Consider the following 26,998-nt stretch of genomic DNA (forward strand, 5'->3'; position numbering starts at 1 on the left):
GCCCCACGTGGGGCTCAAACTCACAAACCATGAGATCATGACCTGAGCTGAAATTGGACACTTAACTGACTGAACCATCCAGGCACCCCTAAGAAATTTTTTTTTGTTTGTTTTAGAGAGAGAGAGAGTAGGGGAGAAAGGCAGAGGGAGCAAGAGAGTATCTTCAGCTGGCTCCATGCTCAGCGTGGCGCTTGACACAGGGTTCCATCCCACAACCCTGAGATCATGACCTGAGCCAAAATCATAAGTTAGATGCTCAACCGACTGAGCCACCCAAGCACCCCTCAAAAAGATTTTATAAGGTTTCAGAAAAGTCCCTTTGAGTGTTCTACTTTGCATAGTTTCAGCTTGCATGGCCATTTTTACAGTCCTGTACTATCAGGCAGAGCAAGGACTGCCTATGTTGTGTCCACTGTAAAACAGTTTTTATACCTACACTACTTCCTGCCCATGAAAGGAAGGCTATGAAGATGAGTCTCTGGCTCTTTAATTTCTGCCATGGAAACAAGATGACGAAAGGAATGACATCATTTGGAAAGCATTGCAATAAGACACACATGTTGGGCCACTGCTGTGGCTCTAGACCTACCACCTTCAGAAGTTGACCTGTGGCAAATGTGGTTATCCTGTCAAGCAGGAGAGAAAGTGCATGGATTCTGTGAAGGAACAGCACCTAAACCCAACAGCTGCAACTGGATGTTGCAGCATCCAGTTCATCTTAAAAATTTCAATGATTAGTCACACAATAAATGTTCTGGTTAAAAAAAAAAAAAAGAGTCTGTGTGAAAATTTGCAATTTTAGACTTAGGCAAATGTGTAATTTCTTCCCAGAAAAGCTTCAGGAGCCAAAACCAGCAGGTTCCCCCCAGGGAACCAGATTGAACTCAACCCAAAACACAACATGAAAGAACATTCTAGTATCCAATGAAGCCATTTGAGCTACACTGGAGTCGGGGGGGGGGGGTCTTCTCTTTGACAATTCTGACTCTTGTATGGAAGTATGGCTGTTATATTATTTAGGCCATTTGGGTAACAGAGAAGGAAATTGTTTTCAGTCTATTTCCAATGATGGGGCCTTGATGATCAGGATGTGTGGAAAGAAGGCAGAATCTCATAGGAACTCAGGAACAGTGTGTAGATGGGCCTTGCACAAAGCTAAAAGCCACAATTGTGCCAGAAATCTCGGCTGTAGGTCACTAAGGACTCAAGGCAGCAGTAGGATGTGGCCATCTTCAGTCTCTATGATCACTCAGTTTCCCCATCTCTATAACACTCCTATTTCTCCCAACTGCACACCTCACCTGTTCCCTAAACAGCGTTCGTTTTCATGCAATTTCTGCTGACTCAAATTCCCAGATCCCTCATGGTCTCCCATAGCTACTCTTGCTCCTTCATTTCAGCACCTTCTCCTGAAACTGACTGAACCCTCCCTCCATATTTTTCTGTCCAATTCAAAGAGAGAAAATCTGATTGGCATTTGCTAGTTCCACTTGTCATTGTTTATAAAGAGCTTTCCATCCTGGGATACTCTGTGACATTGGTCAGGGAAGGATACAGGTAGGGATCTGGGACAGAGCAGGAACATGTGAATAGTGACCTTGAAGAGCCTATGGCCTGTGACTAGGTAAATCCATGCCTTGGAGGTGCATGCAGTTGGGCCAAATGTGCAACAGGACCCAAACATCTTCCAGAAAGAAAAGCTGTTCTTTACATTAGATAGATGAATTCTTGTGTTGCACATACTAAATGATGAGGAATTAAAACATGTTTTGACACATCTTTGAAAATTAATGACTGCTATTATACTCATTAATAATTATCTTATTAATAAAAGAATATCTCTCTGTCCCTTCTGGTATTTCTTTGGTTTATTATGCTATCTAAATGGGGAAGGAGGAACACTCAAGTATCTTTTCTTGCCCACACCTGGTAGTACCCACAATTATACTTGAATTGTTTACTTGAACTTTTAGTTGAACTAAGAACATAATGCACAGCAGAGACAAATCTTATTTGCCCATAGTAGCATAGATTAGCACTAAGAAATAAAATCATAAATACTTTGAAAATATTTTATCCACTATCTTTTTTTTAAATAAAATTATAGTAGGACTCTTTTGATGCTGAATAAATGATCTCTGAGTTTGACTTCCTTGCCCATTCCCTGCTAAATTCTGGAAAATGGAATATAATCTGAAAACAGCTTATGTAAAGAATTAGTACAGAAGTTTAAGGGATTCTAACAATAAAAAAAATCATAGTTGTACCAGAAAGTCAACTTTTAGAGTCTACAGAGAATTTCTCACACACTTTCCCCAAAATATCATAATTTATAGGGGGGAAAAAAAGAGAAGAATCCTGGTTCTCCATAACAATGTTCTAAGAGGAAAGTATGTGAAGAAGAAAAAGAAGAAGAAGAAGAAGAAGGAGAAAGAAAGAAAGAAAGAAAGAAAGAAAGAAAGAAAGAAAGAAAGAAAATTATTTTTGTCCAGGTATTATATTAAACATATTACTTGCATTCTGTATTCCAACCTTTACAATAACCCTGTGTAATAGCTGTTATTTTTACCCTTATTTTATTTATTTTTTTTAACATTTATTTATTTTTGAGACACAGAGAGACAGAGCATGAACGGGGGGAGGGCCAGAGAGAGAGGGAGACACAGAATCTGAAGCAGGTTCCAGGCTCTGAGCTGTCAGCACAGAGCCTGATGCGGGGCTCGAACTCACGGACCGTGAGATCGTGACCTGAGCGAAGTCGGACGCTTAACCGACTGCGCCACCCAGGCGCCCCTTTACCCTTATTTTATAGATGAACAAACCAAAGATTATACATGTATGCAACTTACCCAAGGCTACACAGAAAATAAATATCTGAGGATGAGATTGACTCTGAACCTGTGCTGTCGGCTGTATTCTAAGGAAAGGGCCAGGCAGCACTCTATCCACTAAATGTCAGTCCTAGCCTGGTAAATAGCTTGCAGGAAGCAGAGGTGGGTTCCAAGCCCAGGTCTTTTGATACCTGAACCGGTCCCTTTACGGCAAAATGCAGCTAGTTACATTAACTGTGAAATAGAATGAAAAATTCTACTTCTCCTCAACCTAGTCATTTCGTAATATAAAGTGTTATTAATGCCAGGGTATCATTTCCTGACTTCTGTAGTTTTAATTGATTTGCTTAGCAAGACTTTAATGTATATCTAAGAGTTTAAATTCATTATAGTAGAAAAGTCCATTGTAACTTAATTAAAAGTGTTATTATGTCTTAAAATACTCAGTGGATTTTAATGGGCTGCTGATGATACAGAATGTATTTCTTTAAACTTATGCTTTTGCTTTGTTCTTTAATTATAGAGCATTTGTATAATCAGCTACCATTATTGCCAACTTAATGATAAAATAAAATAGAGTAATATTCCAAATACTAAAATTACAATTCACAGATAAAAGCAAAAAGAAAATGACACCTTGGATTTTTAGAATAATTATGAAAAATAATCAAACCTATGACATTTCTGTGGACTAAAGAAAAAACCTACTTCTCTGATGGGTAAACAGTAACTGAAAGAAGGATTGAAATTATTTCTTCCAAGGAAGCCAAGGAAATGACTTTGAAGAAGGAGGGTCAGGCTTTTGGCTCCAGGAATAATGGTATGTGAGTTTATTTCTGTCCTTTTCCTTTATGAAACAGCAACAAAAATTAAAATAAAAGTTACAAACTTCAAGAGATTAAAGTTTATCTCAATCTTTTCTGAGGAGAATGAGAGACCTAAATATATGGAGAGATGTGTCTTACTTATGGGTTAGAAGATTCAGTACTGTTAATATCCCTACTGTCCCTAAATTGATCTACAGATCCAATGCACTTCCATTCAGAATTTCAACAGATTTTTTTCATAGACACTGGCAAACTGATTCTAATATGCACATGGAAATGCAGAGGACCTGGGACTGCCTAAACTACAGTTGACCCTTGAACAACAAGGGGATTAGGGATGCCAACACTCTTATCCTCTCTATGCAGTCAAAAAAATCCATGTATAACTTTTGATAAATGCAACAGTACTTTGAAAGAGAAACAAGGTGGGGGACTAAACTTGATTTCAAGACTTATTACCAAACCACAGTAATCAAGATAGTATGATATTATCATAAAGAGAGAAAATTGAATCAAAAGAACAGAATAAAGAATCCAACTATATACCCACACATAACTGACAGATTTTTGACAGGTACAAAGGCAATCAGCACAGAAAGGACAGCATTTTTACAAAGATATATCTTCCATATAAAAAATAACTCGAAATCGGTCATAATGTAAAACTATTATATTATATATTATAAACTTTTATAAACTATTATAAACTTCTAGAAGGATACATACAAGAAAAATCTTTGTAGTCACATATGTATGCTACCAAAAGGACAATCCATTTTTTTAAATGAATAAATTGGACTCTATCAAAATTAGCAATTGTGCCCATCAAAAAACAAGTCACAGACTGAGAAAAAATATCTGCAGAGATCATATATCTGATAAAGGACTTGTATCTAGAATATATAAAGAATTATCAAAACTAAATAAGAAAAAAACAACCCATTTTTTTTTAAATGTGCCAAATATTTGAACATGCACTATACGAAGGAACACAAATGCCTGGTAAATTAGGACATGAAAATTAATGCAAATTTAATTTTAAAAGCCACCATGAAACACCATCTCACACACTTACTAGAAAGAGGAAACTTAAAAACAGTGACCATAACAAATGCTAGTAAGGATTAAGAGGAACTAAAACTCTCATACAGTGCTGATAGATACGAAATTATTTTTGGAAAACTGTTCAGTAGTTCATTAAAAAGTTAAAAACTCACCTACCATACAATTCCTTTCTACTCCTAGGTGGTATTTACCTAAGAGGACTGAGAGTGTACATCCACATAAATGTGTACATGAAGTTTCAAAGTGGTTTTAACCAAATGCTGCAAACAACCCAAATGTCCATCAGCAGAAAAGATGAATGAACTATTTATTCATGCCATGACATAAATGAATGTCAAAATAATTATACTCAATGAAAGAGGTCAAACCAAAAGAAAAAAAAGAGGATATAATCTGATTCCATTTATATAAAATTCTAGAAATTAAAAATGAATTATAGTGACAGGGCAGATGATGACTGCCAGGGCAGATTGGAGACAAATGGGAAGGAGTGCAATGGAGTATAAAGAAATTTGGAGATAATGTTGCTATCTTAATTGTGGAGATGGTTTCACAGGTATACACAGATGTCAAAATTTATGAAATTGTATTCCTTGAATATGTGGTTTGTTGCATGTCAATTATAACTCAATAAAGCTCTTTTTAAAATTAAAAATACAGGGCCACCTGGGTGGCTCAGTTGGTTAAGCATCAAACTCTTGATTTTCACTCAGGTCATGATCTCAAGGTCATGAGATAGGCCTGGAATCAGGCTCCACACTGGCTGTGGAGCTTGCTTAACATTCTCTCTCTCTCTCCCTCTCCCTCTCCCTCTCCCTCTCCCTCTCCTTTTCTTTATGCCCCTCCCCCCAACTCATGCTCTCCCTCTGTCAAAATAAATAAATAATTACAGGGCACCTGGGTGGCTCAGTCAGTTATGCATCTGACTCTTGATTTCAGCTCAGGTCATGATCTCAAGGTTCATGAGATCAAGCCCATGTCAGGCTCTGTGCTGACAGCACTGAGCCTGCTTGAGATTCTCTCTCCTCACTCTCTGCCTCTCTCACTGCTCATGTGTGATATCTCTCTCTCTCTCTCTCTCTTTCTTTCAAAATAAATAAATAAACATTTAAAAAATAATAAATAATTAATTTAAGTAAATTAAAAATACAAATCTTGAGTATTAAAGGTAATGATTCTCTAGCCCTCACTATTAAAGTGCAGTCCATGTACTGACAGCATCAGCATCACCTGGAAGCCTGTAATAAATTCAGATTCTCAAGCACCATCCAGACCTACTGAAACAGAATTTGCATTTTCACCAGGTCCCCATCCTTTCAAGCACATATCAAAACTGTAGAAATGCTGCTCCAGATAAAGTGTGTCTCAGAGAAGTCCTGTCCATGAGGGTGTGGGATATGCTGCTGTGCTTCTTTCTTTCTCTGTTGGAGAAACAGGGGTCAATGTATGCCCTTCTACCCCACAATGCAGGAAGCTGTCTCATTAGCTTCATGCTCCTCTTTCCAAAAGCTCTGGCAGCCAGCAGAGCTTGGAGGAGTGGGGAGGTGAGGAGCTGGGATTGAAGGAAGCTGTACACATTAAAATAGCTCCAACCTGGGGCCTACTGTGTTGCATATGAGCTGAACCACAGAAACGGGTCAATACCCTCTCAGAAAATTGGTTAGACCTAAGCACCATCTACACAGTGCTGGCCTTCCTGTGTCCATTCTCCTATCTGCTTGCTTTCCTCCTCCCCACACATGTTGCAGCTTTGTGGCAGTGACACAACTATCAAAGGTACCTCTAAAATGATAGTCACCACCAAAATGTTGACTCAGTTGTGCTAGTCACAAACTACTGCCTATCTGTTTAGTCTTTCCTCTTTTACTGACTAACAAAGGCACCTTCACTGGGGCAGCCCTCTTTCTGATGTAGGTCTAAATCTCAAGCCAGCAATACTGATTCTATATTCTTCGGTTTCCAAGGAGTTTTATTATTTGACCACATAGTTGAAAAGATGTTAAGAACAAGACATCAGGGCAAAAGCAAATCTAGTGACTACAAACAAGAAGTTCTGAATAAAAAGTATCATTTGTTGGCCTTCGCAAATTATTTTAACATTAAAGATGGGACATGCCAGGGTCACACACAGAATCTGTGTGTGAATCTAATGACTAGAAGACCGTAGAAACCAGGCACTGTTTTGTTATCACCTACTGTGATGCCTGTCAAGGGATAAGAAGGAAAGAGAGAAGAAAAGAGGGAGAGGAAAGGAGGGGAAGAGAGGTAGGAAGGGAAGGGAAAAATAAAGAGGGTAGAGAAAGTGTGGTACAATAAATAGATAGATGATGATAGATAGATAGATAGATGATAGAAAAATGTCTACGTAGGTAGAAAACCATAGGATAAGCCCATCCCTATGCTATGATAAATGACAATGGGAGGAAGACAGCATTAATGATGACAGAATAATGTGTAGACACATTAACAAATTGCTTTAAGTCTGCTCCTAAATATGATTTACTAAGCCTGTGATTATGCAGTGTGGTTGATTAGATAAAGGCTTCCTGTATATAAGCTTTATAGCAGTTAAAGTCATACCACACAATAGGCTCTTTTATAGTATTTCAGAAGCATTCTTTAATAGATTTAGAGATAGGTTTCTAATATAACAACACTCACCTGGATTCCCTTTCCATCAAGATTCCTGATTCCAGGGGAACAGATGCCATGAGAACTAAATCTTGTTAATGATTCTGCATGTTGAAAAAAATATGTTCCCTGGAAAGTGCTAAGTTGTCACAAAAATGGCTGTAGAAGGGAAACAATTAATTCATATGTACTTTTTGGTTATTCTCTTTCCTGGTAAGATTAGTGGTATTGATTTTTATTTGTAAGCATAAATCTAGTTCCATTTTTTTTTCCTTAGCTGAATAAATGTGTTAGCTACAATTTCCCTACTAGAAAGTCTCAACCCCTGGATGTGAGATCTGGCTATACTGAAGTAGCTATGACTTCCAACAAGTTACTTAGTCTCTCTGAGTGTCTTCTTCACTACAAAAACAAAACAAAACAAAACAAAACAAAAAAACTATCAGGTTTTAAGAATTAAAGTAAATAATGAATGTGAAACGCATTAATAACTGTAAAGTACTAAAAATAGAATCATATTATCTATTATTAATATTTTAATTTCTATTATTTTAAGTAACTAATCTCATGATTAAGCTGACAAAGGAATCTGAACAGGTTTTGACTCACCCACTACCTTTCTGTAAAAATAAATTCTAACAGATCTGTATTGTAGAATGTGCAAGATGGAAATTACAACCTTCAAATATATACATTGCTTACCTCCAAAGTTTCCTTAAGACTCAAAATAGGTCTTGGGCGCTTGGCTGGCTCAGTCCGTTAAGCGGCCTATTTTGGCTCAGGTCATGATCTCGCGGTCCGTGAGTTCAAGTCCCGCGTCGGGCTCTGTGCTGACAGCATAGAGCCTGGAGCCTGTTTCAGATTCTGTGTCTCCCTCACTCTGACCCTCTCCTGTTCATGCTCTGTCTGTCTCTGTCTCAAAAAAAAGATAATAATAAACCTTAAATTTTTTTAAAAAAGACTCAAAATAGGTCTGATTTAAGTCCTATTAACTAATTTTCTATTTGTTTACTATAAACCTTAGCATATCTGAGCTTCTCTGTAAGCAAGGATATTGAAAGAGATACTAGATGAACAGGAGACTTTCAAGACAGTACCTATTGGGAGAGAATTCTTAATGGTTTTTCTGCACGTCTTAAGTTAGTTTTTGTTCCATACTCTCATGTCAAGGGTATTTTTATAGCGAACAACTTCAGAAGATAGAGATATTGTCTCTCTTTGAGGCAGAGGGTAGATTTATTTTCTGACCAGGATAATAAAGATGATGTCTCCTTTGTAAGCTCAGGTTTCCTCAACTATGATACAAACTCACTGTCCGCACTGTCCACAGGGGTAAGTGGAACACACATGCACCACAAGCTCAGGCTGCCTACTGTACTTGTTTATGACCCAGGAATCATCTTTTGCCAGGAAATAGGACATGGTGGAAGGCTAATTTATTAACCTAAAACTAATATAAAATCTCTTATCCTTTGCAATTCTTGATAGTAACTTTCTCAGGGTATCTAATGATAATTTCTAAAGCATTTCGGCATCTTTGAAACATCCTGTTATGCAATGATTTGAACAATCCCACCATCACTAAAGTAGACCATCAGACCACATGGATATGTCTGCTAAAGCAGAGCTTCTTAAACTTGAATGAAAATTCAGGTTCTCATTCAGTCACTCTAGGGTGGGGCTAAGATTCTGAGTTTCTCACAGCTTCCAGATTATGCTGCACTTGCTTGTCCATGGACCACACTCTGAACAGTGAGGGTCTAAATCATTGTTATTTCAGGTGTGACCACAGGATAATCTAATTCAGATTCAACCCTGGGTGCTTGTTAGAGTTAGTCCTGAACCATAACCCAGAATGCGTCAGAAGTTCTTGAACAGGACTGCATTTTTAAAAAGCCTTGCAGCAATCCTTTTGCATCTTAGTGCTAGGGAGCTACCATCCCAATTTCTGGTGACTTAGTGAGTGCAGGCTTTTGCAGCTGGTTCCATACTGGAAGAAGTTCTGGTTTCTCTCCTTTATCATCTCTTTTATGAAAGCCCTTAGAGGGTGAGCTGAGGCAAGGAGGCCGCAAGAATGACCTTTACCAGATCACAGGCAGCAGGATTTGGGGGATGATGTTCCAAAGTTGATCTGAAGAATCACATCCTGTGCATCCTGTGTAGGGCCATTGATCCACATAGAATCATGCCTCCTATCCTTGTTCTGAGAGGACTACATGATCACTCACAAAAGCATTTATTTGCCAAGTAGTCACATGTAGCCTGTGTCAGAGGCAGAAAAATATTGTCTTGCACTGATGTAAGCATGTTCTTCTAGAGAGTTCCATGTAATCTAAAACATCATATAATAGAGCTGGGAGATGGGGTCTGCAGAGCTCTCACTCACCCCTCCCCATTGGGTGGGCTACACTGAGTCACTTGCCCTGGGCTTCAATGATCTGTCTGTAAAATCAAGCTTTGAGGCCATATTTCTAAGAAAGATTTCCTGCAGCTCTCACTACTAGATTCTAAATCATGTTCTCAAAATGAAATCTATCTGTTATGGATTGAATTATGTCCCCTAAACATTCAAATATTGAAGCCCTAACTCTCAGTGCCTCGGTATGTGACTGTGTTTGGAGGTTGGGCCTTTTAAGAGAGCATTAAGCTAAAATGAGGGTGGCTAGGCCTTAATCCAAACTGACAGGTGTCCTTTTTGTTTGTTTGTTTGTTTGTTTGTTTGTTTGTTTGTTTGTTTTATTTTGAGAGATGGAGTGTGTGTGTGTGTGAGGGGGGGAGGGGCAGAGAGAGGAGAGAGAGAATTCCAAACAGGTTCTGCACTGTCAGCATGGAGCCCAATGTGGGTCTTGAGCACACAAACCCAAACCATGACCTCGCTGAAATCAAGAGTCAGGTACTCAACCAAATGAGCCACCTAAGTCCCCCAAAACTGACAGGTGTCCTTATAAGAAGAGGAAATTTATATGCACACAACACAGACCAAGGGATGGCCATGGAGACTTGAACATAAGATGTACATGCACAAAGACCACATGTGAGGACACAGGGAGAAAATAGGTGTCTGCAAGCCAAGTAGAGACACCTCAGAAGAAACTAACCTGTCAACACCTTGATCTCACAAATCCAGCCTCCAGGATTGTGAATACCTAAATTTCTGTTGTTTAAGTCTCCCAGTCTGTATAGTACTTTGTTACATAGCCCTAACAGACTAGCACACTATCTTACAATTAAAGGAGTTCCCAGAAACAACATTCTCAGTCCTCTCTATAATCCCTATCTAGTATTTTATTCTCCTACCAATTGGAAAGTTCTCCTTTAAAGCTTCTCTATATCTCTTCTACTGGGTTGAAGGTTACTTTTCTTGCCTTTCTTTAATAATAATGAGAAAATGGCCACCATTCTCCATATAATAGCTTTTCACAAAGATAAGTTCTTTAAATAAATCATCCTTTTCTAGACTGAATAAAGTGAACTCTAGAGCCCCACCAGGAAAAAAGAAAAAAAAAAAGGAGAAATCATTCTGGTCTAAAAGTTCACACATTAAAAGAAATGGGGCAGGGGTGATAATGAGAAACAGTGATGCTGATGAAAACGAAGCTGCAGGTCTAATTTCCCCTTTCTTTCCTTCCTATTGCATTTTGCGTTTGGTTTCCATGGAAATCCACATTTGTGGGTGATTTCTCCTCACGGAGCCACAGGCAGATTTTTCAATTTGCATAACGCAGTGACTTATGGAGCAGACACGAAGCTAGCAACAGCTTCCCAACAAGGATAGAGGGAGGAAGGTGCAGTGATAATTGGGAGTGGTAGGACTGGCTGACCTGTCACCTTAGAGCCCAAGAGTGCCCTAAAGGAGGGGGTTTAAGTCATGAACCAGTGAGGTGTTTGTGGTGTAAAAAGACACACATTGCCATTTTCTCAGGGAAATTCTCTTTGCAAAATCCAGGGCACCATCAAATCTAGGGAACATCCAGTGATTGCATTTCCATTTGTAATAGCATATAGATGGTATACCAAAGTGCATTCAGGAACACAGCTCATCATCTCCCTGCCTGTTCCAGGTCTCCTGCTCTGAGCTGGCTTGGGCATTGGGCTCCAGAAACCCTGAGGACCTGATTTCTCATTCAATCCTGGCTTCCCCTTAGAATTACCTGGGGAGCTTTTAAAACTCTCTGCCCCTCCCTCTTCAGACCGAAGACATCAGCCTCCATGGGGACACTTGGAATCTCCCAAGCATTTGGTCTCCAGGTTGGGGGTGTGAAGGACCCAGCCACAGAGGGCATGGTGGGAGAGAGGGCAGGGCTGGGGCATCACGAGTGCTCATTTCCACTGTCCCCCTTCCCCTCCACATTCTCCAATAACTCTGACACTACCACCAGCTCGCCAAGCTGCCTGTGAGACTCCTTTCCTCCTTTGGGGTGTTACTGCAAGCTGTATCCAGGCAGGAACTGGGGAGACCAGCAGGTCCAGTGATTTTTAAACCGAGCTCCTCAGGACCCTAGGGCTCCCTGGTGGAGCACTGAGACCACCCGGGAGATGGAGTAAGCAAGGCATTGCAGCTTGGAATCTAGTCCTAGGTCATCAGACTTCCCTGATCAAATAAAATTTCCTTTGATGAGAAAAAAAAAAAAAGTGGCATCAGTGCCACCCCAAAGTCTTAGTTTCTAATCCAGAAATCACAGGTTCTAATCCAGTTTTACCACTTTGATCTCCCTGCACTATGGCTTTCCTATGAGAGGAAGGAACCATACTATTCCTATCTGAAGGATTCTTTCAAGGATGCCAAGGTGCCACATGAAGCGCTTAGAATTCCATACAGAGATTTGTGTTAAACTCAGCTGATTGGTCAGATGACCCACAGGAATCCAAGCTCAGCAAGTCCAAGCAGAAGTCCCCCAACTGACTTCTGTAGTCCAGCTCTATAATCAGAGATGCCCCCTGCTCTCCATATTCCACTGCTTCAAGCCCTGTCCCTCTTAATGCCCTAACTCCTCTCAAATCCTACCTCCTTCCTCTCCACTGGCCCTGCCCTGGTTCCTGTACTCTCTCCTGCTGAATCAAGGGCAGCCCCAGACCAGGGGCTCCTCATAAGATTGAACCTTCCCCCACAAAGTCACAATTTGCAAGAGCTGCTCTCTCCCTTGCAATGATGTTGAGATCAGTGAGACCCATCTTTTCATCTATACATAGTGGTCCCCATGAGGCCAGGACTTTGAAGTCACCTCCAATGAGTGTAATGGCTATTAGGGCAACTGTTCTTGGCCTGCCCCCACTACCCCTCCATTCTTCTCCATAGATGTTAGGACCACCCAAAGATACTATGTCAGGACTGCATTGTTTTACCAGCCCTGCTATCTAGCATATCTGTCTAGCATATAAGCTCCTTAAAGCCAGTGCATTCTGGCTATTTTGTTGCTGAATCCCCAAAGCCTGTAACTTTACTAACACCCTTGAAAAATATGCATTAGTTGAATGAACAAATGACTGAAGAGCAAAGAAATGAACTATAAACTAATGAATAAACGTCCTCCTAATTTAGGCTGTCTTCCTTTTTACTCCTTTCTACTTACAATCCCTTTTCCAACCAGCAATCACAAGGACCTGTTTGGAATTCAAAACAGATTGCTTCATCTACAGAAGAAAATTGTTTAAGTAATAACTCCTGTGTTTCCTGTGTAACAGTCTGAGGTTAGAATTCAACACAAGGCTTTTCCTGACTTTCTCATGGCTTCTAGACCAGCCTCATTTCTTAGGGCTCTGCATACCTGGACACTTCACTAGCATTTCAGGCTTGTGCTAGGAATATTCTCTCCCACCTTGAGTGTACCTATGTTTTTCAAGACTCAAATCAGGAGCGATTTTCTCCCAGATTTACGCCTTACTTTGCCCTGACCCATAATTGGCTTTCTCCTATGCTAACATTTGTCACAGTGTCCAGCATATGTTTCCCCAAAGACAGAGTAAACTCCTTTAGAACAGACATTGTGTACTGGATCTCTATTCCCTCTATACCAACAAAGCATTGGGCACAAACTAAATACCAATTTATTTTAGAATATATTGTTAATTAATTTTAATTGATTAACATATGCCAGTTCTACTTCACTAATTAACAGGTCAATCAAGAGGGTGTTTTTATTATTTCAAAATGTTATTAAATAAGAAGTCCTACCGTACCAATAAATATTATGCTTATACAGTCAATCTTCACATAGCCCATTTGTTGTGTCCATTACTATTAGACCAACACACTGTTTTTAATATACCCATATACCATGAGCTAACTGTGCAACTATGTGCAAGTACACTAAGCTTTCCGGTTTTGTGAATTTATCTGAAAATTACAAAGTTTGACCAAATGATTTCAAAAGACACTTCTAGCTTCCAAATGTTATGTTTCTATAGTTATAACACAAAATGTCTCTTTCTTTTTACAAATGGGCCATGTCTAAGGCAGGCCTTCAAGCATTGCACTTCACTGAGTGGAGGGAGTGCATTTCTCACTGGGATGTTTCAAGGATGTTCAAAACGTCCATTGTGAAAATTTTCACTCTCAAGCAACCAAAACAGGTATAGAGCCAAAGCATGCTCATCTTGGGTCAGGCCTTGGCAGCAGGGGTGAGAGGAGGGGTTCTGTGTGGCTGACCTTCCAGTATGGTTGGGAAGACAAAATATATGCAAATGAAACAAATGGTGAGTGTTCAGGGGCTAAGTGGGTGAAGCTCACTGTGCTTCAGTGATAGAGATTCTGGAAGCAGAGTTTTCCAAGGGGCTGCCCACTATTGGATTCTCTCTGCATTAAGTGGCTCCACAGTCTGTATACCCTTGCCCAGTGACCCAGCTGTCCCAGGCCATGGGATTCTAAGGTCTAATATGAAAGGAGAGCTGAAATGATTGATGGCTTCCTGAGTCCATGCTTCCAAACTTACCCTGTGCCTTTGACTTTCCATCAGTCTCTAAGAGTCTCAGAAGCTGGAAGAAGACACTTGGGCCTTGGGACCAACAATATCTACTTTGGCAGCTTTGCCCTGTGACTGTGAAACTGTTTTATTACCACAGGTGATCCTTACAATCTTTATAACCCAGGCATCAAAGTCCAAGACAGACTTTGATAATGCCATTTCCTTATGTGGCATGCTAACAAAGAAGCATCCATTCTACCTGGGGATTACAAAAGCCACTTTTTGGTTGGTAAAAGAGGTTTCCTTGGGACTTAGGGCCCTTAAACACATTTTCCATGCTATGCATTCTTTTCTGAAATCTGCAAGAGGGTATTTCAAAGTATGATGATGGGGAAGGCCATATGTCTCAGGAGAGAGCATCAGTTTAGGGGAAGGGACCAGAGTCTTTCCAAGTGATCTTACCATGTTCCCTAAACTTAACACCACATCTATTCATCAGGGATAACCTTACATTTATCATAGGGCTTTCTCAAGGTTTTTGTAAGGATTAAGTGAGGCATAACGTAAGTAAACGTCTAAGACACTGCCTCCCAGCCAATATCCTTGATAGTCATCATTATTTATTAAGCAGAAAACATTTCTTGTTGATCACACAAGTATATGGTTTAAAAATTCAGTTCCAGGGTGCCTGAGTGGCTTAGTCGGTCAAGCGTCTGACTTCAGCTCAGGTAATGATCTCGCGGACCATGAGTTTGAGCCTGCATCAGGCTCTGTGCTGACAGCTCAGAGCCTGGAGCCTGCTTCGGATTCTGTGTCTCCCTCTCTTTCTGCCCCTCCCCCCCTCATGCTCTGTCTCTCAAAAATAAATAAACATTAAACTTTTTTTTAAAATTCAGTTCCAATTTAAGCACATCCATGTAATATTAAAACAGGGATTTATTTCCCTCAGACTGCAAAATGCAGTCTCCTGAATGGCAGGTTTCAGCAATAATGTGGCATGCCTGCCCTAGGTTGAACAGAAAGAATGAACCAGCACAGTCACCCTTGCTCAGAACCTCCTCCTATAGCCACAAGCAAAACCCAAATTTGTTTTCCTAAGCAGCCATTGTTTCCCTTAAAAACCTGTCATGAAATTGTGATGACTGACATTATAAAGACAGAATTTCAAGTTAAAAGATTAACAAAAATCATAGTAAACTATGATTTGCAATTCAAGGGATGTTTCCATTTCAACTTATTCCCATCTCCACTCTGAGTAAATTGAGGTTTGAGAGAAAAGAAGGAAAGAGGAGGAAGGAACTTTTGTTTTCCTCCAATAATCTCCTTGCAGCTTTTGTTCATCAGCTCCTCCTGGGAACAACGGTGTGTTTAGATGGGAGAGATTCTGTCGCCATAGAAACACATGATAAAAGGTCCAGTTATTAAGGAGTAGGGTCTTCTGGTTGCCATAGGCAATGTCTCCCTAATGGATTTTCAAGGCTAGGGATGTGTTTATGGTCTGTGTTACTATTTATTTGTATCAAAGATTACAGCATGCTTTGTGTGATCTTTAGCATTTGCTTGCAGTTAGATTTTCCTTTCTTTTGTCTGACTTCCACTTTGTAAAAACAAATTAATCTCCTAGAACATTATAAACACTGCACACCATCTTCAGTAAGGAATGTTGTCTGTTTTATAAAACCAAATTGTAGAAAAATAAAGCATCATTTCTTCATGTTCAATAGGTATAGGAAGAATGTCCTTTTAGCCCTTGCCCCTCCCCCTGGAATATTTAAGTCTAAGCTGGGTCCCTGAGAAGTAGAATCCCTGGATGCAGTAAATGGGAGGAAATCTTGGGAGACTGCCCAAATCAGACAGGGACTGCCCTCACTTTCTCTAGAAACTTCTGCTTCCATGGTGACTGGCAGGGTGGACAGGGTACAGGTACTTATTTGTTCATTTATTCATTCACTCATTAATTCATTCAAAAAGCAATTATTGAGCATCCAGCATGTGTAAAGCCCCTGATAGACCATGAAGTGGACACAAGATTAACTCAACATTGTGTTATTTCACATATGTTCTTGCAGAAAGAGTAATCCAAATCTGGGGATAGGTTTGGATACATAATGTAGTCTTAAATGGCTTATACTACAGAAGTTTTCCTACAGATGACTAAGAAGTATATTCAGTAACTCAGAAATATGAAAAATAAGGCCTATCTCTGGCCATATTGAAGATCTCCCTAACTTAGTGGTTACAGAAGAGTGGAAGATTCTTTCACATGACCAGGCAGTATTTAGGGCAGGCTAAACATTACTACATCTCTTTAGTCACATTTCAATAAGATATTGTATTTGTTGTTAGAAGATGTTGACTGATTTTTGTGTTGTTTTGCCATCATCACACACCTTATGTTGTGTGAGTCTTCTGAGGGTCCTGAATGAGACCTCCAAGGAGCCAAAGTACTTTGAGGTCTGTCTCTGCAGAGCATCCCTCAGAGGAGTTTGGGAGCTTGTTTTCTGGCAGCAAGTCACCTGATCCCAAGAAGACCTTTGGAAGATGGGTTTGCTTCCCACTGTCATCACCTTCCCAGAGCCAAGATAGGGAAGAACCACCTACATGAACTTTACAAATGCAGTCATGACAAGTCACAATGACTACCTCCGGCCATGCTGCCTTAAAGATCAATACAGAGTACCATGGGGAATTCTGTTTGGGGAGACCTGAGAGAACAATACACTGTTGTGGTGATCTGTTTTAGGTCACTCTGGGAGGTAGTTGTTCTCAAATAGTCTGACTAGAAGCCCCCAGCATGGTACATGCCATGCACATGTGACTGTGTTCTTCAAAGTGTGGGGTTGCATGGGGAACCACCAGGCATGACACACCCAAGCCACACTGAAGCAGTGAAAGTTCCCTGATCTGGAGCACAAGAGATGGATGAGGAACAGACAGCGGGCATCAGAAAACCATCTATGGCATATGAATGATAACCCACAGCAAACAGGTGGTGACTGCCAGTGTGCACGGTGAAGAGTGCTACAATGGGATTCATCCTGGGTTTTGTGACATGAAACCAGCTTATGATCAGAACTTTTAGAAAACTTCATAATTCAGTCTTTAAAGAGGGAGATCTGAGACCAGCTTTCAACAATTTAAAATATTCTCACAAAGCATATTAAGTGAAGAAAGCAAGTTGTAAAACAGCATAAGTTCTATGCAACCATTTTGTTTAAATTAGAGGAATAAAAAAGAGTACGTGGCTTATAAATACAAAAACAAGCACAAACAAGGAAAACAAAATAAAACAAGCATCTCTGAAAGGAACAACTAGTGGATTGAGGAAATGGGAACAGCCAAGGGGAGACTCTCAGACCCCCTTTCCATATTTTTGACACATGAATCATGTTAATGAACTACTATTAAATCTTAAGTAAAACACTTTTAAAGTCTAAATTCGTATTGTATGAGTAGGTACAGATGAGGAAGCTACAGATCCAAGAAGTGAAGTCACTCTCTGAGGCCACACTGCTCATTGACAGGCATGAGATATGCAGCTTCAGCTGGCTTCCCCAGATGAACTCCTACAGAGCTGCTGCACACTGTCTCACTCTACCCACGCCTTGGTCCCCATTGGAGCAGAAAATTGCTGCTACCCTCCTTCTCATTGTACCATATTTAAGTTGCTACTATGTAGTACATGGTATTGTGGTTTCCTGATGATATAATATCTGTCTTTGCATTAAGTATTCCCTTAGAAAGATCCTAGTATTTATTATTGAATTTAATTTTCATCAAATGTAATAAAGTAGTTCTTAATTCTCCCATTAAAAAATTGAAGTTGGGGCGCCTGGGTGGCGCAGTCGGTTAAGCGTCCGACTTCAGCCAGGTCACGATCTCGTGGTCCGTGAGTTCGAGCCCCGCGTCGGGCTCTGGGCTGATGGCTCAGAGCCTGGAGCCTGTTTCTGATTTGTGTCTCCCTCTTTCTCTGCCCCTCCCCCGTTCATGCTCTGTCTCTCTCTGTCCCAAAAAAATAAATAAACGTTAAAAAAAAAATTTTTTTTTTAAAAATTGAAGTTAAGAGTGACTGAAATGGACTGAAAGTTTGTGTCCACCCAAAATTCATATGTAGAAACCCTACCTCTCAGTATGATAAGATTTGGAGGTGGAAACTTTAGGAGGTAGTGAGGTCATGGGAGTGGAGTCCCCATGATGTATTAGAGTCCTTATAAGCAGAGGAAGAGACCAGAGCCCTTTATCGTTCCACCAAATGAGGATACTTACAACAATATAATCTTCACCAGGAACATAATCAGCTAGCACCTTGATCTCGGACTTCCCAACCTCCAGAATTGTGGAAAATAAATATCTGTTGTTTAAACCACCTAATCTGTGGCATTTTAATATAGCAGCCCAAGCTACTCTGACACATTTAAGTCAACATAAGGTCACACAGCTCTTGAGCCTCAGAATTGGATCTGAGTTTAAATAACAGATTCCAGTGTTTATAGCAGCACTCTCAACAATAGCCAAATTATGGAAAGAGCCTAAATGTCCATCAACTGATGAATGGATAAAGAAATTGTGGTTTATATACACAATGGAGTACTATGTGGTAATGAGAAAGAATGAAATATGGCCCCTTTGTAACAACGTGGACAGAACTGGAGAATGTTATGCTAACTGAAATAAGCCATATAGAGAAAGACAGATACCATATGTTTTCACTCTTATGTGGATCCTGAGAAACTTAACAGGAACCCATGGGGGAGGGGAAGGAAAAAAATAAAGAGAGGTTACAGTGGAAGAGAGCCAAAGCATAAGAGATTCTTAAAAAATGAGAACAAACTGAGGGCTGATGGGGGGTGGGAGGGAGGGGAGGGTGGGTGATGGGTATTGAAGAAGGCATATTTTGGGATGAGCTCTGGGTGTTGTATGGAAACCAATTTGACAATAAATTTCATATATTTAAAAAAAAAAGCTGTATCACTCTCTGGGCAAGTGTATAAATCATCAATAAATAAATAAATAAATAAATAAATAAATAACAGATTCCAAATCCCACATTTCCCTCTACATGGTGCTCTTTCCTTACAAGACTGCAAATATGTTAATCTTTGTTTTACCAACACTCTCTAATGCCTGGCAAAAGATACTGGCTGCTATTGTTGTCTGCATGGAACCTGAGGGCAAATTTATGCTCAAGCATATCGATGGAAAATTGTCTTGAAGGTATTTGACAACTGTTTCATGATTTTTCTAGCAAGATGACTGTGATGGTCTTAACATTATCTGGCAAAGTTAGATCCTTTCCTGAAATCAGATCTGGGATCCCAAAATAGAGAGATGGATCCATAATCTTAACTAAATTCACCAACTCTAAGAACATTTTTGAAACCAAACCACTTTCCCCTCTAGCACTCCAGGAGATAGAGCCAAAGACACATTTAATGGTGTTATATCTAAAATCATAATCAGTTCTGGAATGGCTGCCCTTAGGACTGCTGCTGTCTACAGTAAAACAGTGTGCTTTACCCACATGCCTTAGCTGTGCACTTCCAGTGTTTGTGTTTCAAATGATAAACCTGCCTGAAGGGACCATAATGAAGTCTTTTTTTCTTTTCTTTCATTAAAGGAACTCAAGTGCACCCAGTCTCTGGGAGCTTTCCTACTTTTTGTTTTACTCCCAGACCAACACTTTACAAAGCATCTAGTGCATTGCATATAGCACATTTATAAATAGGTGCACCGATCCCATCCCCCATGATGGAAAACACAGACCTTCAAGAGACATCAAAATGCTAGACTCCAGACAAAATACCAATTTTCACCCTGATTTCTGTCTGTCTATATCATACTTTGAAAAGTGTAGTTTAGTGCACACCTAATGGCTGGCCAAAGTCCTTGAGCACAGCCCATTTCACAGCACTTAGCTCCTAATTGAAATTTCACAGTACAATACTTAAGACATAACTCCAAATTGCATTGCCATTTAAGCAAATGTGTTTTCCTACCCATTTAACTGTTTGTGACTTCCTTTCAGCCATATGCTTCTTATGATTTGCTGTTGGTCACTGTTGCAATTAAGACCTTCAGTATTTATTTGAGGATATTCTAGAATGTCCTATTTCTCTGTGAAGTAAATTTAACCCAGTAGTGTATTAATAGCCTCACCCAATTGTGTGCCTTTGGAAAGAAAGAGAACATTTCCATCCTCAGAGGAGATACTAGTTCTTGGCTCTCCCTATCACAGACTTTTCCAAACTATCAGTCCTTATTGGTTTCCTTACTTGTTCTCTCAAGCCTGATTCTAATATGAAATCGTGTAGGAATTCAATTCCACAGATAAGAAATACAAGCAGCATTTATATAATAATTGAAAACATAGAAATCTGTTAATAGAATACAGTAGCAATCCTTTTCTTTCTAGACAGATTTTAAAATTTTATTCTTTCAAATAAGCAAAAGCATAGAATAGTATAATGAATTTCCCATAAACCCATGTTCCAGCTTCAACAATTATCAGTATTTTGTTAATCTCAGTTCATCAACAACACCCACCCTCATTTTTATTTGTTTAATTTTGTGCTAGATTGCTTGCTAGAGAATTTTAGGGATATGCCGTATCATGCCATGACTTCACTGAACTCAATATGTCTCTGATAATGACTTCTTTTTAATATTACCACCATGACATAATTACATTTAACAGAATTAACAGTATGTCCTTAACCTCATCTAACACCTAGTCCATATTTAAATTTTCCCAATTGTCTCAAAGATGTCCCTTTATCTTTGTATGAAGTTTGGATGTTTTGAATCAGGACATAAATAGATCTACTTATTGCTTTTTTTAATATAACTATTCTTTTATCACATGAGTCCTCCATCCCTTTTCCTCCAGACCTTCCTTGGATCTGTGGGTGAACCTGGTCTCTGAAGTACCCACCCCTTCCCCCAATCCATTGGAGAAGTGGTTTCTCTGTAAGGTCATGCAATTATTCATCTATGTCTATCCTCTATATTCCCTGATAATTGGTGGTAGGTTTGATGGCCTTCTCCTTTCAGGTAGCTTGTTAACAGAAATAGAGATCCTGACTCATTGAACTGCATGACTTACAGGCCTCTCACTTCATCTTCCATCTGATACCTGAGTCTTCTCTACAGTGTGGCTTCCTGGGTGCTTGTCTGGAATCAGGCATTGTTTAACCACTTCTTGAATGAATAGGGAGACTTACTCTTCTGAAACATAGCTAAGAAAGAGAATTGGGAAAGAAAGAGAGACTTAAAAAGGGCCCTGTCCAAATCCCAAGGCCCATACAACTCAACTCCTAAAACATCACATTGAAGATTCTTAGTCATGAGGTAGAGCCAGAGACTGACAAAATGGATTGTCAATGAGGCCCTCAGACAAATGAAATTTGCTTAATGTGGAAGTCAGAACATAATGTGGAAGGACAGAACCCCTCAAGGGTTTAGGTGGGACCATCAGCAGCTTTTTCAGTTTGCCCATTGAGGTACTGAGGTAGTTTTGAAGCACTGGCAAAAAGAAACAAAGCATCCACTCCCCTTGCAACTAAATTTCTCTTCTAAAATAAGGAAATTGAGGGGCACCTAGGTGGCTCAGTCAGTTAAGCATTGGACTCTTGGTTTTGGCTCAGGTCATGATCTCATAGTTCATTAGATGGAGCCCTGAATTGGGGTCCACACTGACAGAACAGAGCTTGCATCAGATTTCTCTCTCCCTCTTTCTCTGCCTCCCTGGCTTTAAATAAATAAATAAATAAATAAATAAATGGAAATTGATCTTGAACATTTTGTATTCATTTCTGGAGAGCTTTGTGAGTATGACTGAATGACTCTAATTCCTGATAGCAGATTTCTCCACACAGTTGGCTCTGACAAGGTTGAGGCCAAGCCCTGCATGTGGGGGACTCATTGATAAAGCAGCTTTTGGGGATCTTTTATCCACTAGCAGCTGACCTGTTTTTGAAAAAACATATCCTTAAACATCCATACTTTTTGTTTTCAAATTCTACTGTCATTTATTTTTTAAATCTCTGCTAACACAGAGTCATTTCTCCCTCATTTCCTTTGGTTCACTTATGCTCATCTCTGTCCCAGACTAGTCAGTCCATAATTTGATCTGCTGAAGCAGAACCTTTTTTCCATCATATCATTCACAAATTTGAGGCATTTAAAGTGAGTGTTTCTAAATTATTCATGAAAATGTAGAACAGGACAAGGCCAACAACTGAGCTCTGAAGCCCTCCAGTGGGACCTCCCAAAACAGATCCTGATCCAGTAACCAGCAGCCTGAGGAATCATCATTTTCTAGTGGTCAATACATGTCATTTAGCCCAGCTTCCAATTGCCCTTTATCTCAACTTCATCAACAGAATACTTGGAAATACTTTACAAAAAGCTCAGTTGTGTATTTCATACACTCTGGTAGTTACTAGTCCAAGAAACTAATCTTTTTTTATTAAAAAAAAAAAGTAAAAATAAACTCATTTCACTGTGGAGCTCAGTATCATATACTTGTTTCCTTAGGTGTCCTTCTAGTTTTTCCTTGTTTTTGAATGAAAATCCAAATGTGGATTGTTCTCCTCTTCCTGGGCAATTCCTACCATGAGATTTTTGTCTCTTTTGTCTCTGAATCTTTTAAAATATGTCCTCCTAGGATCTCATGCACATGAATGACTCTCACACACCTATCCTTGCTGGTACACTGACAATACACACTTCACAAAATTAATTTCAAAATGGATTGTATATCTAAATGTAATGCAAAACTATACAGCTCCTAAAAGATAATACTGGAGAATATTTAGATGACCTTGGCTGATAACATTTTAGGTACTACACCAAAGGTACAATCCATGAAAACAAAAAGAATTCAAAAGTTGTACTTAAATAAAATTTAAAACTTCTGCTCTATGGAAGATACTGACAAGAGAATGGGAAGGCTAGCCATAGACTGTGAGAAAATAATTGGAAAACACAAATCTGATAAAGAATCGTTATTTCAAATGTACCAAGAAAATTTAAAACTCAATAAGAAGAAAATGAACAACCTGATTTAAAAATGGGCAGAAAATCTGACCAGACACCAAGGAAGATATACATATGGCAAATAAGCATATGAAAAGATGCTCAACATCATATGTCAGTATGGAATTTCAAATTAAAACAAGATACCACTACACCCCCATTAAAATGGATAAAATCCAAAACACTGACAACACCAAATGCTGGCAAAGATGTGGAGCACAGGAACTCTCATTCTTCACTGGTGAGGATGCAGAATGGCATAACTACTTTAGAAGACAGTTTGGCAGCTTCTTACACAACCAAACATACTCTTCCCATGTGTTCCAACAACCACACTCCTTGGTTTTCACCCAAATGAGTTGGAACCTTATGTTCACACAAAAACCAGCACATGGATGTTTAGAACAACTTTATTTATAATTGCAGAAACTTTAAAGCAACATGTTCTTTAGTAGGTGAAGAGGTAAATAAGCTATAGTATATCTAAGCAGTAAAATATTATTCAAGACTAAAAAGAAATTAGTTATGAAGTCACAAAAAGACATTAAGGAAGCTTAAAGGCATATTACTAAGTGAAATAGACCAATCTGAAAAAGCCACGTAGCATATGATTTCAACCTTAGTCAGTCAGAGAAAGACAAATATCATATGACTTCATTCATATGTGGAATTTAAGATACAAAACATAAAAACATAGGGGAAGGGAAGCAAAAATAATATAAAAACAGGGAGGGAGAAAAAACACAAGAGACTCTTAAATATAGAGAACAAACTGAGAGTTGCTGGAGGGGTTTGAGGAAGGGGGATGAGCTAAATGGGCAAGGGGCATTAAGGAGGACACTTGTTCGCATAAACACTGGGTGTTTATGTAGGGGATGAATTACTGGATTCTATTCCTGAAATTGTTATGACATTATATGGTAACTAACTTGGACATAAATTTTTAAATAAATAAATAAATAAATAAATAAATAAATAAATAAATAACTTATGTACACACACACACACACACACACACACAAAATCATCTCTAATTCACCTGTTCTTCCCCACCCTTCCTGCAACCTGGCAATCACTGATCTTTAGTCCTGCCTATTTCTTGAATGTCATGTATCTGGAATCATCTAGTTGGCTTCTATCTAGATTGGCCTGTTTCATTTAGCAATATGCATTTAATGTTGCCCATGTCTTTTTGTGACTTGATAGCTTGTTTCTACTACAGTTTTTTTTTTTTAATCCATTCATCTATTTAAAGACATTTCTATACAATGGGACATTATTCAGCCAAGAGAAATAAAGAAATCCTGCCATTTGCGGCAACATGGATGAAGCTTAAAGGCATTATGCTAAGTGAAATAAGTCATACAGAGAAAGACAAATGCTGCATAATGTCACTTATATGTGGAATCTAAAAAAGCCAAACTCATAAAAACAGAGGGTATAGAGTCATGGTTACCAGGAACTGTGGTGGGGAAGACGGTGGGGAGGTGTTAGTCAAAAAGCACAAACTTCCAGTTATAAGATGAATTAGTTCTGAAGATGTAATGCAAAGTTACTATAGTTAATAATACTGTATTATATGCTTGAAATTTGAAAGTAAATCTTAACTGTTCTCACCACAAAAAGAAATGGTAACTACGTGACATGGTGAAGGTGTTAGCTAATTCTATGGTGGCAATCATTTTGAAATATATAAATGTATCAAATCACATTGTATGCCCTAAACTTACAAAATGTCATATGTCAGTTATATCTCAAAAAAGCTGGAAAAATAAACAAAACAAAAATTAATTTAAAAAAGAAAGATTTCAGTTTCTTCCAGTTTGGGGCAATTATGAGTAAAGCTGCTAGAGACGTTTTTGTACACGTTTTTATGTGGACATACTTTTTCAACTCAGCTGCGTAGATACTTAGGATCATGATTGCTATATCATATAAGATTGTTTTGATTGGTGACAAACTGTCCAACTGTCTTCCTGAGTTGTTGTACTTTATATTCCCACTAGCAATGACAGTTCCTGCTTCTCTGCATCCTTGCCAACATTAGATTCTATCAGTGTTTTGGATTTTACCATTCTAATGGTTTTGTAGTGGTATCTCTTAATTTTAACTTATCTTTTAATGTTTTAATTGGCAATTCCCTAATGACATACAATGTTGAGCACTTTTTCATATGCTTATTTACCATCTGTATATTGTATTACTTTGCCAGGGCTGTCGTAACAAAATATCACAGACGGGTTGGCTTTGACAACAGAAATTATTTTCCATAGTTCTAGAGGCTTACAAGTCTGAAATCAAGGTATTGGCAGGTTTAATTTCTTCTGCGGCCTCTTTCCTTGGCTTGCAGGCCACCTTCTCACTGTGTCCCCATGGTCTTTTCTCCGTGCACGTACACATTACATCCAAATCTCCTTTTCTTATAAGGACACCAGTCACCTTGGTTAGGGCTCACCCTAAAAACTTTAACTTAACTTAATTACCTCTTAAAGACCTTGTCTCCAGGGGTGCCTGGGTGGCTCAGTCATTAAGCCTCCAACTTCAGCACAGGTCAGGATCTCAGTTTGTGAGTTCAAGCCCTGAATCAGGCTCTGTGCTGACAGTTCAGATTGTGGAACCTGCTTTGGATTCTGTGTCTCCCTCTCTCTCTGCCCCTCCCCTACTCGTGCTCTGTCCCTCTCTCTCTCTCTCAAAAGTAAATAAACATAAAAAAAATTTTTAAGACCTTATCTCCAAATCAGGTTATATTCTGAGGTACTGATAGGGTTTAAATACACACATTTTAAGGAACATAATTCAGCTCATTCATAATTCACCTGCTTTGGTGAGGTATCCGTTCAGATCTTTTGCCTATTTTTAATATGATTTTGTGTATTTTTGATATAAGATCTTTATCTGATATGTATTTTGTAAATATTTTCTCCAAGTCTGTGCCTTGCCTTATTATTCTCTTAACAGAGCCTTTTACAGACCAGAAGATTTTAATTTTAATATACTTGTACTTTTATATTTTTTTCACTCACAGATTGTGCTTTTTGTGTTGTATCTAAAAATCCATCACCAAAGCCAAGGTCATCTACATTTTCTGTTATTTTCAAGAACTTTTCTAATTTTGCATTTTTATAGTTAGGCCTATGATCCATTTAAATTACTTTTTGCAGAAGATATAAGGTCTTTGTCTTCATTATTATTATTATTATTATTATTATTTTTTGCATATGGATGTCCAATTGTTCCAGCAGCATTTTTTTTTTTTTTTTAAGTAGGCTCCATGCCCAGCGCAGAGCCCAATGCAGGGCTTGATCTCATGACCCTGAGATCAAGACCTGAGCTGAGATCAAGAGTCAGACACTTAAACAACTGAGCCACCCAGGTGCCCCCCAGCAGAGTTTTTTGAAAAGACTATTCTCCATTTAATTATCTCTTCTCCTTTGTCAAAGATTAATTGACTAAATTCACTTGGGTCGATGTCCATAGAATCAGTACTGATCATCTGTCCTTTTCTGATATGAGCAATTTGTGTCTTCTCTACTTTTTTCTTAGTTATTGTGTTAGAGATTTAGAAATGTTATTGATCTTTTTAAAGAATCAGCATTTACTTTTGTTCACTTTTGTTGACTTTTCCTTACTCTTTGTTTTCCTGTTTTTATGATTTCTATTCTTCTACTTGATTGAGGTTTATATTGCTCAGCTTTCTTACTTTTTT

The sequence above is a fragment of the Puma concolor genome, chromosome B3, assembly GCF_028749965.1.
Source record: "Puma concolor isolate L17-30 chromosome B3, mPumCon1.1.hap2, whole genome shotgun sequence".
NCBI classification, from domain to species: Eukaryota; Metazoa; Chordata; class Mammalia; order Carnivora; family Felidae; genus Puma; species Puma concolor.